Below are 16,404 nucleotides of genomic sequence, written 5' to 3' on the forward strand. Positions count from 1 at the left end.
CTGGGAGTTATGAAGTTTGTCTTTGGCTCATCTTCTTTCTTCATCCAAATTTGGCGATAGCCCAAGTAGCAGTCCAATAGGCTCATGAGTTCTGAAGAAGCTGCTGCATCTATCCTTCGACATGCCTTGTTGAGATCTATGAAATAAATACACATTCTCCATTTCTCATTAGCCTTCTTCACCATAACAGTGTTAGCTAGCCACTCTAGATATGTTACTTCTCTGATAACACCAGGACTGAGAAGTGAGAGCACCTAGAGGGGGTGAATAGGTGATCCTGTAGAAATCAAATACTTGTAGCCACAAAAACTTGGTTAAGTGTTAGCGCAATATGACCAAGTGGCTAAGGACCGAGCTTTTGTGAAACACAATGATCACAAAGAAAGACCACACAAAGACACGGTGATTTATCCCATGGTTCGGCCAAGTAACACTTGCCTACTCCACGTTGTGGCGTCCCAATGGACGAGGGTTGCACTCAACCCCTTTCAAGTGATCCAATGATCTACTTGAATACCACAGTGTTTTCCTTTCTTATACTTTCTCCCGTTCGCGAGGAATCTCCACAACTTGGAGCCTCTCGCCCTTACAATTTATGATCACAAAGAAGCACAGAAGGAAGGGAGGGGAGAGCAACACACACAAGACTCAAAACGAGAGCACAATCACGCACATAAAGCAACAACTTGAGCTCACAACACAACTCGGGGAGTTCTCTACTCAAATGGGGCTCAAGTCAATATCTCAAAGAATCGAATGCGCGAGAATGGAGTCTTAGTGCTTAGGAATGATCAAGGAATGCTTGGGTTACTCCTCCATGCGCCAAGGGGTCCCTTTTATAGCCCCAAGTCAGCTGGGAGCCGTTGGAGGCAATCTGGGAAGGCAATTCTTGCCTTCTGTCGGGTGGCGCACCGGACAGTCAGGTGCACCACCGGACAGGCACTATTCATGGTCCGGTGCAGATCGCCTTCCTAAAATGGCACAACCGACCGTTGCAGAGTTGTAGCCGTTGGCGCACCGGACACTGTCCGGTGCACACCGGACAGTCCGGTGCCTCCTGCCGACCGTTGGAGCGGGCCACGCGTCGCCCGCGGATTTGGCGGCCGACCGTTGCGCTGGTGGCCGTTGGCTCACCGGACAGTCCGATGCACCACCGGACAATCCGGTGAATTATAGCCGTACGCCGCCGACGAATTCCGAGAGTGGCCAGTTCGCGAGAAGCCAGCCTGGCGCACCGGACAGTCCGGTGCACCACCGGACAGTCCGATGTGCCAAACTGTGCTGAGTCTTGGCTGCTCCAGCCAACTCTTTTCCTTTTTCTCTTTTCTCTGATTCTAGCACTTAGACAAATAGATTAGTACACAGAAACCAATGTACTAAGTCTAGAAACATACCTTCTTATTGATTTGCACTTCATTCATCATTTGGCACATAATTACTCACTCAATATGTGTTGAGCACTTAATCACCAAAATATACTAGAAATGGCCCAAGGGCATATTTCCCTTTCAATCTCCCCCTTTTTGGTGATTTATGCCAACACATCAAAAAACAACCAATAGAAGTGCAACATCCATATACTTGAGAACAAAAATTGTTTTTGATTCAAATTTGGCATATTTGGATCATTCTTTGCCACCACTTGGCTTGTTTTTGAAATCAACTTCATTTTCCTATCTCTAAGTTAAACACATTTGTTTAGGCATAAAGAGAGATATTCTAAGAGAAAATTGACCAAGAGCCAAAAACTCCCCCTTTTTCCCATAATCAAATATTCTCCCCACAGGAGACCAAATTTTGCACATTAAGAGTATTTTGACAAATCAAAAGTTCTAACGCTACTATTTTCTACTATTTTCAAAGTTCTTAAGTGGTAGCTGATCCATTTGCTTTGGCCTTAATTTCTCCTCCTTTGGCATTAAGCACCAAAACGGGATCATTACTGGCCCTTAAACCCTATTGCCTCACCAAAATCGTCAATTAAGAGTAAAAGGCAATAAGAGTATGGAGATGAACTTGGAATAAATTACCCTTTTATCGGAGTGCAGTGGAAGTCTTGCATGGACCAAGTTCACCTTTCCCTTTCAATCCACCTTTGAGACTAAATTAAGTAAACTCAAGCATACGGTTAGTCTCAAAGGGTCAAGTTGTAGCATTTCTCCCCCTAAATATGTGCATCATTCACATATGGACTTGTGAGGTCCGGGGATCTCTTTCACAACTTGATCACCATAAGTAAGTAATAATATGCATAAAGGAACACGATCAAAGACATAAAACACATGTATGCTATAGATCAATCCAAGTTATGCGAATCTAAGACATTTAGCTCACTACGCAGCCTGCAAAAGGTCTTCTCATCTAAAGGCTTGGTAAAGATATCGGCTAGCTGGTTCTCGGTGCTAACATAAAACACTTTGATATCTCCCTTTTGCTGGTGGTCTCTCAAAAAGTGATGCCAGATGTCTATGTGTTTTGTGCGACTGTGTTCAACAGGATTGTCTGCCATGCGGATTGCACTCTCATTGTCACATAGGAGTGGGACTTTGCTCAGATTGTAGCCAAAGTCCCGGAGGGTTTGCCTCATCCAAAGTAGTTGCGCGCAACACTGTCCTGCGGCAACATACTCGGCCTCAGCGGTGGATAGGGTAACGGAAGTTTGTTTCTTAGAACTCCAAGACACCAGGGACCTTCCTAGGAATTGGCACGTCCCTGATGTACTCTTCCTATCAACCTTGCATCCTGCATAATCAGAGTCTGAATATCCTATTAAGTCAAAGGTAGACCCCTTTGGATACCAGATCCCGAAGCAAGGCGTAGCAACTCAATATCTAAGAATTCGCTTAATGGCCACAAGGTGACACTCCCTTGGGTCGGATTGAAATCTAGCACACATACATACGCTAAGCATAATATCCGGTCTACTAGCACATAAATAAAGCAGGGATCCTATCATAGACCGGTATGCCTTTTGATGAACGGACTTACCTCCTTTGTTGAGGTCGACATGTCCGTCGGTTCCCATTGGAGTCTTTGCGGGCTTGGCGTCCTTCATCCCGAACCGCTTGAGCAAGTCTTGCGTGTACTTCGTTTGAGAGATGAAGGTGTCGTCTTTAAGTTGCTTCACTTGGAACCCAAGGAAGTAGTTCAACTTGCCCATCATAGACATCTCGAATTTCTGTGTCATCACCCTGCTAAACTCTTCACAAGACTTTTGGTTAGGGCCCGTTCTGTCAGCCTCACCACTGCATAACATCTCACCCCTCACTGGTAGACCGGACCCACTTACCAGCCTCCTTCTTTCGCGCGCGGATCAAGCTCTGCCAAAGTCTGCAGACCTACGCGTCAGCCACATATCGCGCAGACCGTCTTCTAGAGCGCAGAGCGCGGAGAACGGACGCCATAACCGCCTCCTCCGCTGTTCCAGATGACAAACCGCCCAGGCGAGATGTCCTCGCTGCGAGCCTCGGCCACAATATATGAAGCCGACCCTCCCTCTCTTCCCTTCCTTTCACTATCGCCGCCGTGAGGGAGATTATGAAGAACAGAGAGTGCGCGGATGTCGATTTTCTATTGTGCGTGGGCGCAAGCCGTTCGGCTCCAGCCTCGTCTAGGGCCTTCGGTAAGCATCATTCCTCGCTCGCCGTCGTCTCGTGTACGTGTAGAATACTTCACCGGTTGTAGCGCGTCACTAGTCGCCGCGCCGTCGGGCAGCCGGGTCATTGTGTTGCCCGGCGTCGTGGGCAGAGCTCCCTGCCCTACCAACCCCTGTAGATGTTAGCTGGACCGATACACCTTCGTGACCTCACTCTGAATCACCTCGCATAGGGAAGAAATAGGGATCTGGGGAGCTAGGTCGCTTCTGCGTCGACGATGCACCGCCGCTATTGCGCTGGTGCCGCCGTGCTCAGTTGCCGGGATTGGGAGAGGAAGTGTGAGTGTTGATCTGCTGGCGAAGGGCTGCGATTAGAAGTTAGAGAGATGCACTGAGAGCCGTGGCTTAGTGGATAAACGGCTCAGATTCGGGAGATGGTAACGTTTCACTTTGCTGCAATCCGAATCGCAGATCCGTGAGTGAACGGATGAAAGAGGAGAGCGCGTACTTTAAAATCTCCACCATAGACTTCTTATCGGGCGATCGCGAGTAGATCCTGAATGTCCACCATCAGCCTTTTAGTCTTGACCGTAGGGTCTTGACCGTAGGGTGGGGATCTGGCGGCAAGGATTCCCCGATACTGGTTCGGTCTAACAATTTTGCTAAAGAGTCCCTAAAATTTTAGAACATCAACCCGCTATCCGTTACATTAAAACTCGGCCGGGGAGGGAAAGACCGCCCTCCCGGTATTATATTAAGAAGAGACCGAAACAATGGTCCCGGCCGAGAAAATCCCCGAACCCTGACCCCCCATCACTAACGGGCCGGCATCAACTGTCCACTCTGCAACGGCCCAACCGGAGGGTGGCGCACAGGACATCGTAACCCGAGAGCGGATGGGGCACAGCGAGGGGATTTTTTTAACCAAGCCTGAAAATTCGCTCCCGAGGGGAATCGAACCCAGGACTTGGAGGTGCTACTCGGACCACTAGGCTAGAGGCCCTTTCGCCCGCTATCCGTTACATTGTTAATAACATTGCAGTTAGGTCCTGAAATTTATATATTAGACCCTAGTATCAATAGAAATAGTGTCTCCAGCCCAGGAATCGTTGTATATTAATAAAACTAATTCAAAAATTTATTTTATTGCTAAAACAATTCTAAAACCTTAGAAAATGCATAACTAATTCATTTTAATTTCTCGTTGATCCATTCCAGTTGCATTAAATTCATAATAATATTGTTCATCATCTAGTAACTTTATTTTATTATGAAGCATATGTTCAAATTACGCACTTAATTTGTTTTATACCTAACACTTAATCCTTCGGAAAATCATAGCTTGGTAACCGTAACTCCGAATTTAATGGTTCTCGAACCTAGGATCTCGTTATGATGCGTAGAATATTATCATGCATTCTTTTCTGATGTTTGGTGTGATGTTAATTTCTCCTATACCAAGTTTGTTTGTATTGTTGGGAGTAGATGAGCAAGCAACCGAGGATCCGGGTACTCAATAGGTGGAAAATACTGAGCAAGAACTTGTTGAAGGCAAGTTGTGCCCTTGAACAGTTTTATTTACCCAATAATGTTCTCTATAAATCACTTTGACATGCTTAGGCTTAATTTTGAATGGACCCAATAGGTCACCCTAGTTTGGTCATCTTTATACCTTGTTTACCACTGAACGTTTTGGGTAGTATCTGCTATTGCTATATGCGATTTTGGGAGTTAAGATAATTATTATTCATGATCATGCTTTATATTTGTTGTTCTATTTTGTTCATGATAAGACTATTGTGTTAATTGGAACATGAATAAACGTGCCACCATAAGGGTGGAATGGGACGCCCTTCGGGTAACTAATTAGGAAAGCTAGTGGAGGTCTACCTTACCAGAAAGGGGCAAGGGCGGTAGGGGAGTTGTCGGTATAGGGAGGTTCTCGATTGTGCTGTGATGGCTTTTCAGACGGGGGATTCCTATATCGCTCTCCTCAGAAACCGTAGCGTGTTTTCTGTAGTTAGTGGAACTTTGTAAATGCCTCATAGTGTTACCTTGCCCCGTCTCCTCGGTAGAGATGAATGGGACTTGTAGACCCCTTGTCAAATGGGTAGCATGACTTGTGGGTAAAGGGTACAACCTCTGCAGAGTGTAAATCTGGTATACTAGCCGTGCTCGCGGTCATGAGCAGCTCAGGACTCTAGCATGATTAACTTATGAAATTAAACTCAAATTTTCATTTGCATCACATTGTAGTTTTATTATTAATTTTGATCTATTATTACTCTAGTTTGGCATATACTTACATTTAATAACTGCTAATAAAATTTGACCAACTTCTTAAAAGCAATGCTCAGGTTTAACCATTATTTGTTGATCAACCTTACACTTCACATGAGCTCCTACCTTTGGTGAGCTCATGTACATTATTTCCCACAACTCGTTGAGCTATGATCTTTTGTGAGCTCACCCTTGTGATATATAAACCCCCCACAGGTGAAGAGCAGGTAGCCTAGGAGGAGGACTACTACGAGGAGTACGAGGAAGTCTAGGTGGCGTCTCCCAGTTAGCTTAATGGCGCCAAGGAATAATATTAGTTTGCTTTATTATTATCATTTATTTTTGTAAGACACTTACGCTTTGTAATAATGTTTGTGAAATTTATCTCTATACACCTCAGATGCAGCTGTTGCAGCAGATGGCGAATACCATGACGGAAATGCAAGCGCAGTTTCGTTAGGAACGTCAAGAGATACACCATGAGTGTCAGGAAATCCGACAAGAACGACTGGAACGGCAACAACTACCACCTCCACCACCACCACCGAGCACTGTAAGGCCCAAAATTTGTATAAGAAAATAATAATAATAAAATAAATGAAGAAATGAAATAGTAAATTCAGATTTCTCAAATTATATTTGAGTGTTGAAATTTGAGGACTGAACTTTGAAAACCAAGAATTATTTTAGAAAAGAAGTAAAAGAAAAGTTTTCTATTCAACTAAATAATTATGCATATCATTAAATGATGCACCATAAGCATTTATTTACTTGAATATCTAATTTTGAAGTAACTTCTACTTCTTATCCCACCTTCAAAATACTATTTTTCAAAAAACGAAAGAAAACAATATGAGTGTGTTTCATAATTCAAACATCTACCAAACAAATAAATTAATTAAAATAAATATATATCTATTATATCATAATTGTTTTTGAGTATATATTAAAAATTTGAATTCTTAAACTTTATTTTGGATTCGAACTTGAAATTTGTAAATCAAATGAAAATACAAAATAGAAAATGAGAAAGGAAAATGGTTATGGACCCATTTATTCCTCCCCTAAATGAGTGACGAGAAAAATAATATTAATATAAATAGTAGATGTTATATTTTCATTAGGGAGATGATTGATATTTGTAATTTGGAAATTTGAATCTTTGAATTTAGAAATAAACTATAATTATAAAAGAATATGGAAAAAGGGGAAAAGAAAAGAAAAAGACTTATTGGGCGCTTTGGGTTCAAATCGCAGGAACCGGCCCACTTGCCCTTCTTCCCCTCGGCCCAGCTGCCGCCTGCATAGCCTCCCTCTCGCCTTGAGTCACTAACACAACGGGCCTGGCACGTCAGCCTCTCCGCGTGCGGGATCACTGCGTTGTGGGACCGCCGTGTTGGGTCATCCCCTCCGATCCAGGCGCCTGGGCGTAACAAAATCGCCGGCATTGTCGCGGCTTTACCTGTGCCAGCTGGAGTCCCAACCGCCTCTCTGCTGCGATAAAATAGAAGTCGGACGTCTGTGCGCACCCATCTCATAGTCAATTGGACACCATCACAAACCGAGGGTCTCGCCGGTGAGAGAGAGAGAGAGAGTGGTTCGAAGTCCGCCATTGCCGTGTTGAGCTTGCGCCGGCGTCACCCTGCGGGTATACCAAGTTGGGGGGTAGAGAAGTAGTCGGGAGTGACTGTTGGATGCTATTCAACCTTTTCGTGGGGTCGTCGGGGGGGGGGTGTGGATTGGCCACGATCTTTAGCCCAATTTCTTACTGGGAGCATTGCTCCGCCGTGGGGCACCACCCTGTCGTGGCCAAGGATTATGACTTCCCTTCAACAAGTTACCCAGTAAGGACTTCCCTATCGTATTCTTGGTTCCTCGCGCATCGTATTTTTGTTGCCGGCGGTCAGGGGGGAGCCTGGGGGCGTGGTTGGCGCTCACCGGCGTGAGACTCCATTGCGGGCTTGTGCGTCGCCGGGATTGGCTGGTGGAAGGTAGAAGACAGGGTCGTGGTCGTGTATCTGTGCGCCAACGGTCTAGATCAATCTACGGCGTACCTGTTCGATTGGGGGAAATCTGGCCGCTCAGGGCGAATCTGGCGGTCTGGGTCATTCGCGCGTGCGGGCCGTGGATCACCAATCTAGCGGCCCACATAGCCTATTGATTCAATTGTTATTGAGATCTAATCTCGGCCGCTGGTAGTGAATCCAACGACTGAGGTTGGGGAATACCCCTTCGCTTCGGAACAATTGTAAATAGGCCAATGTCATTGTAGGTAATCAACCCGCTGTCCTCTGGCATTGGAAGAATACTGCTGAGGCCCGAGAATTTGTGAAATAAGCCCTGAACTATCTAAAAAATCGTGTCCCCAGTCCAGAAACCTTAAGATATTCAGAATTAAATTAGAAAATGAATTTTTGGTATAAAAATAATGCTAGAAACTTGTATAATTCATATTTAATTCATGTTAGCTCCAAATTAATCCATTTTAGTTCCTATAATTTTGTAATAATGTTGTTTATCACATAGTGTCTCTGTTTTGACATGAAAATCATATTAAAATTTGTCTATTAAATTAATCTCATATCAGATACATAAAACCTTCGGAAATTCATAACTTCCCCATTTTAACCTCCGAATTGAATCGTGCTAGTTGTGTTAGCTTCATATGAATATTTACTATACAATAACAACATTTATTGTACCATATCTCATTCTTTTATAATTAGATCTTTGTTTAACTTATGTTGGTTAGTATGGTTAAACTGCTTATCATTAAAATCTACTAGAATATGATCTATGGTCAATTTATGACTTAGATTAAAGTCGAGATAATTATTTATAGAATAACCTCTCATATGATTTATACTAACCAATTTATAGTATGGAAGTGAGTTCACCGGTTGTGGACGCCAATGTTGGTCACTTGTTCTCAGATGCTATGAACCAAGAACAAGGCAACACAAATATTAATGGTTAAAAGACCTTCGTCCTTCGAAGCATTATCTCTCTCAAGATATAATGATCTTCGGACGAAGGGCATGAAGGATATACCTTCATCGTTTCCATAAGCAAGGATGTAAATAAGGACATATGAAACGCAAAAGGGAATATGAATAATCATTTTAAATCATCAAACTATTCATATTCTTTAGTATATAAACATGAACAAATATCAGTGATATTAATATTACATTTGTACCTTCGGTTTGACAGAAGATAAGAAAGTAAGGAATGGCGTCAGATCGATTACAATCCAGCGTGAACAGTACGTGGGTACTGTTCAACTATTTATAGGCACGGGACGCAGCCCAGACAAAATTACATTCATGCCCTTGATAACTAATTATAATCATAATACAAACTATCAGGGACTATGTGGTCTTTTCCTCTTTAAGTCGGTGCCATCCTTCGTCTTAGGCATGCCATCATGCCGAATCTCTTTAAATTGTAGCTTCGGCATATATCTTCAAGTCGTATCTGTTTGCATATCGTCCTGCCGAAGGTGTTTTTGCTTAGAGGATCTTCGGCGGAGAAGAAGACCCCCAACAGATCATAACTCCTTAACCATGACTCCAATCTTAGTAGTTCTTGATCCCACGATCTCGTAGCAACGCGTAGATTATTATTATGCAGTTTGTTCTTATGTTTGGTGTGATGTTAATTTTGTCTATACCATGTTTGTTTGTATTGCTACGACTAGCAGTGAGCTCACGAGTCGCCTGAAGATCATCCTGGTACCTAGAATCTCAAGTCCCAGGCAAGTTGTGCCCTTGATCACTTTTGTTTACCCAATAATGTTCTTTATTATCACTATTCAATGCATAGGTTTAATTTTGATGGGACCCAATAGGTCACCCTAGTCTGATTATCTTTTACCTTGTTTACCCCTGAATCATTTGGTTAGTTTTGCTATTGCTTTTATGGTTTTGGGTTAATAATTCATTATATCCATGTTCCAATTATTCTATTATGTTACTTATGTTCATGTCAAGATCATTATATTATTTTAATTGGAACATGGAGCTTAACTTGAGAAACACATGCCACCACAAGGGTGGAATGGGACGCCCTTGGCTGACTAATTAGGAAAGCTAGTGGAAGACTACCTTACCCGAAAGGGGCAAGGGCAGTAGGGGAGTTGCATGCAGGGAGGTTCTCGGGTTGATTTTGCTGCGATGGCGGTCAGATGAGGGATTCTTGCAAGTGCTCTTCCCATAAACTGTAGCGGGTTTTCGGAAGCTAGTGGAACTTTGTAAAGGCCTCGTAGTGTTACCCTGCCTCGCTTCCTTGGTAGAGGTGTATGGGATTCATAACCCCTTGGCAGATGGGTAACATGACTTGTGGGTACAGGGTACAACCTCTACAGAGTGTAAAACTGGTATACTAGCTGAGCTCACGGTCAAGAGCAGCTGAGGACTCTCGCATGATTAAATTATGGAACTAAATTCAATTTGTCATTTGCATTGCATGGGATTATTTATTAACTTTGTTCTATTATTCTTATTATGGTTTGGTATTTACTTACATTTAGTAACTGCTAATAAAATTTGACCAACTTATTAAAAGCAATGCTCAGCTTTTACCTCTATTGTTGATCAACCTTACACATCACATGAACTCCCACCTTTGATGAGTTCATGCACATTATTCCCCACAACTTGTTGAGCGATGAACATGTGTGAGCTCACCCTTGCTGTCTCACACCCCCACAAGAGAAGTACATGTGGTTTAAGAGGAGCCACTCGACGAGGAGTTTGACTTGATCTAGGTGGCGTCTCCCAGTTGACTTTATGGCGCCAAGGATGGACTTTAGTTTGTTTTATATTTATATTTTATTTTGTAAGACTTTCGCTATGTAATAAGTACTCTGATTATATTGTGACATTTATCTCTATACACTCTTTTATTATATATGTTGTCTTCTTTGGCGCATCTATGAGATGCATCCGGCTTTGTCCCTTAAAACCGGGTGTGACAGAAGTGGTATCAGAGTAATGTTGACTGTAGGACGAAACCTAGATAGAACTGGACAACCCTTAGTTATTTACTTTTGCTACTCTGATTCTTTCTAAACTTTCCTTAATCTTTTCTCATCTATTCTCGCTTTACTCTGATTATTCTTACCTTTCCTTTCTAAAGACAAATGTGGATTTCACACTTTGAAATCCTGTGCCTAAAGTGACCTTTAGGAATAGGAGACCTACACTTAGGAACAAAATCAAAACTATTTTTGTCAATATTTGTATGCTTGAATGTTTGTTCTTGTGATACATGTCTGATTTGGATCTTTGATTGAGTGTGATGAGTTGTGGAGTAATGTCCACAACTTCATCTGCATGTACACCTAGACATAAGGGAGAATATTTATAAAATATACAACATAGAATATTCCCTACTAAAAAAATATATCTAGTTTAATAGATCCATTTTATCTTAAAAGATTCTCTCTTATCTTAATAGATTCATCTTATCTTGAAGGAATCAACTTATCCTAACCACTTTACTTATCTCATCCTAAAGTAACAACCAGGATCTAATCCAAAATAATGATATCAGATCTAAGTTATATTTGTGTGACTAAAACCACATGACTTATTCCACCATTATCATGATCTAACCCAAATTAATTGGATCTTGTCTAGTCAAAGCTAGTCATACTTAGATATGATCTCATATGATAGATTAATTTAACCTAACGAAGGCTAACCTTAGGCTGAGCTAATCTAATGTAAGTTACTTAACAAGATGGACAATACCGATGAAATAAATGAAACTCTACTCCTATAAAATATGTTTTAATTTAATTCACTCTGCACTAAATTAAGAACGACAGACCAACTCGGCCTTATGCAACTACCTTAACCATCCGATGGTTGCATAACCCCTCAGTTTTAACCTAACAGATATTCTGACCAACCTACACCATATAATACATTCTATCTCAAAAGATTCTAACATATCCTAATAATATATCCTACTCCGGTAGATCTATATAACGTAAACTAGTCTAATCTAGTTATATCCAATCTAATGTAGACCTTGTCTAATCTAATATGATCCAATCTAAATGGAATTACTTAAACAAGTTAGTTAATACTGGTAACATAGTTTAGACCATATTCCTATAAATGGGTTTTAAACCTAAATTGGTGTCTTAAACCAACTTGTCCGTGAAACCATGACCTAGCCTATGTTATAGGTTGCCCAACCCATTCATCCCAAAAGCAAAGTAAAACTCTGTTTACTCCACCTACCCTGTGTACCCACAATTGTTATCCCAACTTGGATAATGACATCTAACACCACGACCGATGGTCCCCAAACCAGACCCAAGAAGAAGGTTAACTTCGACAATGAATGAGATGAGTAGAAACAGACCTTCAAATGAATCAAGATCCACCACCCAGAATAAAAGTCTCCCTTACTTAATTTTCTCTTGCTCCCAAATCTTCTCTACACTCACCAAATAACTAGAACATGATGTACCCTTGTTTTCCATGCCACACCTGTTAATGGCATGAAAATTTTAGGTGTATAAAGAAATATATACTAATTGGAAGTTCCACTTAGAAAAAATATACTAGAATTTCATAAAGATAAAGCCAGCTTGGTATGCTTAACGAAATGACAATCTTAAAAAAAGATTACAGAATCTAATGTGATCTAATCTAACATGATATAATCTAATGTGGTCTAATGAGACAGATTAGTGATACTGGTAGAAGAGGTTAGATCCTACTAGCTATATGTTAACTTGTAACATCTCAATTTTCAAACCCGAGGTTTGGAACCCTAATCTAACCCCCTTCCTTATTTATTTTATCCCTAGGTCTTCTCATCATATGTATATACTTTGTGTGATTAGAAGCACCTCACTTAGTATATTTTTTCTAGCACCTAAGATTACCTAGTTAATTAATTGTTCAAAAAAAGGGGATGCAAAAATAGAAATAGGATTTGGAAAATACAAAGAAAAAGAGAAACCCTTTCCCCCCCTAGCTGGGCCGTTTCCAGCCCACGCCTGCGGCTGCTTCCTCGCGACTCCCTCCCCCTCGGCCCACCTCTGGCCCACTCCGAGCTCGCGCCCGCGCACCGCTGACGCGCCGTCCCCACTCGTCAGTCCCCGCCCCCTCGCCCTCGCTCGCGACCGCTCCCACTGGCAGACTGGCCCCACCAGTCAGTCACCCTGTCGTCCTCGCCGCGGTCACCTCCGGCCACCGCCCTCTTCCTCGCCCGTCCCCTCGCCCATCCCCTCGCCGCACAGGAAAGTTTGGCACCGCCCCGTCCTCGCAGCAGCGGTCGCGTCCTTGCACGGCACCGCCCGCCGTGCGGTCTCGTCATCGCCGCTGTGCGGCATTAACTATGGCGCTGTGCAACCTCACCGGCGTCCGCCCAGCTCCGCCGCTCCCCTTCCCTTGGGCGCCTATAAAAGGGCCGCCCCGAGCACCCCTTAGCCCCGCACCGGCCTCAGCCACCCATCTCCCCCCTCACCCGAGCAATCGTGCTAAGCGCCGTCGTCTTCTTCCCCTTCGGTAAGCCCTTTTCCCTCTTTTCCCTCCTCGTCTGGCGGTTCAGCGAGAAAATAGATAGGCTCATCAGTTGCGCCACACCGCCGCGAGCTTGGGACGCCACTCCCCTACCCCAATCCCCGCACGAACCTCACCGGCGACGACTCCCGCCGCGGAGCTCCGCCACCCCCCCGCGGTTAGCCCCCTCCTAGCCTCCTCTGGCCAAATTGGGCCCGCCCCTAAGCTCGTCAGCCCCTCCTCATGCTAGAGTGCCTGCCTGTTGCCCAAGAACCGGGTCGTCGGCGGCGAATCGCCGTCGAGCCCACCGGCGGCCGGGTTCTCCCCCGCGGATGGACGGTTCACTTCGCCCCGTCGACCGTTGGCGCCGTTCACCCCCGCCTGCTCTCTCTAACGTGTGGGCCCCGCGGAAACGGCGTCACCCCTCGCGCGCCCGCGTCGTCTTCCGCCTTGGGCCGCAGCTGGGCCGGCGCAATCGCGCCCGCGCGCGCCCTGCGCCCGGCTGGGCCAGATTTCCCCCCCGGCCCACCATAGCTTAAATCCTTTTCTTTTTCCTTTTTCAGCCTTTTCTCCTTTAATTATTACATCTCAATATTTTATGCACCAAAAATTATCAAAATACTTTCTAAAGTCACATGTAATAATAATATTAGAAAATGACACACTCCAATTAGTAAACCACTATTGATGTATTGTTTTTTGCCTCTTTTACTAGAAGAAGCGGGGACCGTCGATCCGGAACCCGTAGCCCGGAAGAAGGGCCGGAGCCCGATCTCCCGGAGGTAGACCTTTTGTGCCAGGAAAGCTTCAACGAAGGCAAGTCCATCCTTCCCTTGATGCATAAATTACCTATTCTTTCTACCACTACCTAGGCCGGGATTTCAGGGTGGAATATTTGTATTGTGAGTAGAGGGATAGCCCGCATTAACATATATCTTTTGGATACAAAATATGGGATGGGAGAAAGGGCAGTGTGTTTCTTCAAAAGAGGTTTTTAGAAAAAAAAGGATGTGCGATGAAGGGTATTCACCCTCATCACCTTGGGAGTGGGATGATCAGGGACTCCCTGGTTTAGGGGAGGGCCTAAGGTGTTGGCTCAGCTGGTTTAGGCTTGAGCAGAAGGATTGTCCCCTCATATAAGGACCGGTTTGTCATCTTTCACTACCTGTACTCATAAATAGTACAACCACTCGAGACTGTGTGGGCAGTCACTCAATCCGAACTCGTACGGTCCAACCCCAGGGTTATGAAGGCTGAGGAGCACCGGGAGGATAAGGAGGGGGAATGTTTTGTCCGGTTTGGACATGGCGGTGGCCTGACTCCTTCTGGTATAACCGTTAAGGTTAGGACGTGCGAGGAAAGAGAGAGATTCGGCATTCGGGTCTCGCGACGGTGAGATCGCAGAAACCGGACTAGTGGGTAAAGTGTACCCCTCTGCACAGAGTTGAAACCTATTCGAATAGTCCGTGTCCACTGGTATGGACGACTCTGGTGTGGTATGACAATTAGAGATTTTTACAACCTCCGGGAATAGGGAAATGTGTGTGTAAGTGCGTATTTGAAAATTAAAACAAGGCCACGAGAGCGGGAAGCTCAGTGGTGGTTGAGTATTGTGTTATTTTTATTTCCTTGGGAAAAACCCTACATAAACTGCCTTTCTCTGAGAAAAGAAGAGCGACTTTAACTCCACCATATAAAGCATGTATGATATAGGCCTCTTTCTCTTTACGGGAGCAGGATGGGCTTGCGGAATACCTAGTGTATTCACCCAGATTTATTTATGTTTTTCAGCACCGAAGACTTCTTTTCTATTATGCTTGATTGAGAGGGCTGTGTCTGCACCCAGTTCTGCCTGTGGCTTGGGCTAGTGTGCCTTCTACTGCGTTTTATATTCTGGCTCTCTCTCGAGCTTGTACCCCAGTATTGTAATAACCTTTATTCAAAACTCTATACTATTTGAAGTAAGGAATGTGGTTACTAGCCTCCTAGGACTAGTAATTGTATCACATTTGAGTCCCAAAGAATCGGGATGGTTCAGGTGGTATCAGAGCCATAGGACTGGCCGTAGGTCGCAGCCCTGACCTTAAAAGTTGCCTTAAAAGAAAATACCTCTTACCCCAAGAAAAATCTTCTCTCCTTTCCCCCGATATTAATAGACCATTCTTTTCCTATTCCAGATGGAAGACTCTCTGGTCATTAGGACATCCTACTGCTCAGAGGTGGAGGGGTTCCCACATCTGTTGCAAAGTTGTGCGCTTCGCATGGGAATCTGCAAGAAGCCAGAATATGTCTGGAAGGAATATCTCGAGAATGGAATGGAGAAGTGCTCTATGGCAGTCTACCTGGGAGAAAGCCGAAACTACCCGAACCATCCTTCTTTCCAAGTCACTTTCACCAGATACCGCTTCCCAGATACTTGCCAAAATGTTGCCCGAAAAGCCCTCCAACAACTATGCCAGAACTATAGCAGAGTAATCTTTGAAACCCCCCCTTCGCTACTTTCCACCCAGCAACAAAAATACCCCCGCCTGGAGGAAAAGACTTTAGGCCCTGTCAGGGAGAGACCCTACTGAGGATGACCCCACCATCGTCTACATGGATGGATACCTCCACACTCTCGATAACCAATATGATGACCTTGCCTCCCACTGCACTCACCTAAACTCCTGGGTGGAAAGCCTGGAGCAACAAGTCAGGGAGCTTACAAGGGAAAAGGTGTCCCTTCAAGAGAGTCTCGAGATAGCGGAAGGCGAGGAAACCAACACTCGTGAGGCCTACCGCACTCTGAAGATGGATTACGACAAGAAGCTAAAGAAGCTCGCCCCCGCAAGAAAAATCCGCAAGAAGACCAAAAGCCAAGGATGCCAGACTGAGCAGAAGGAAGAAGCCCCTCTAGCCCTACCTCCTACTAGAATAGGGAACTCATCCGACACCGAGGAAATGTCCCTAGCCAGCCTTGATGACCTTCTCAAGGAATTTGGGGACACTTTAGAGAAGGAGTTC

The sequence above is a fragment of the Zea mays genome, chromosome 2 (assembly GCF_902167145.1).
Source record: "Zea mays cultivar B73 chromosome 2, Zm-B73-REFERENCE-NAM-5.0, whole genome shotgun sequence".
Lineage (NCBI taxonomy): Eukaryota > Viridiplantae > Streptophyta > Magnoliopsida > Poales > Poaceae > Zea > Zea mays.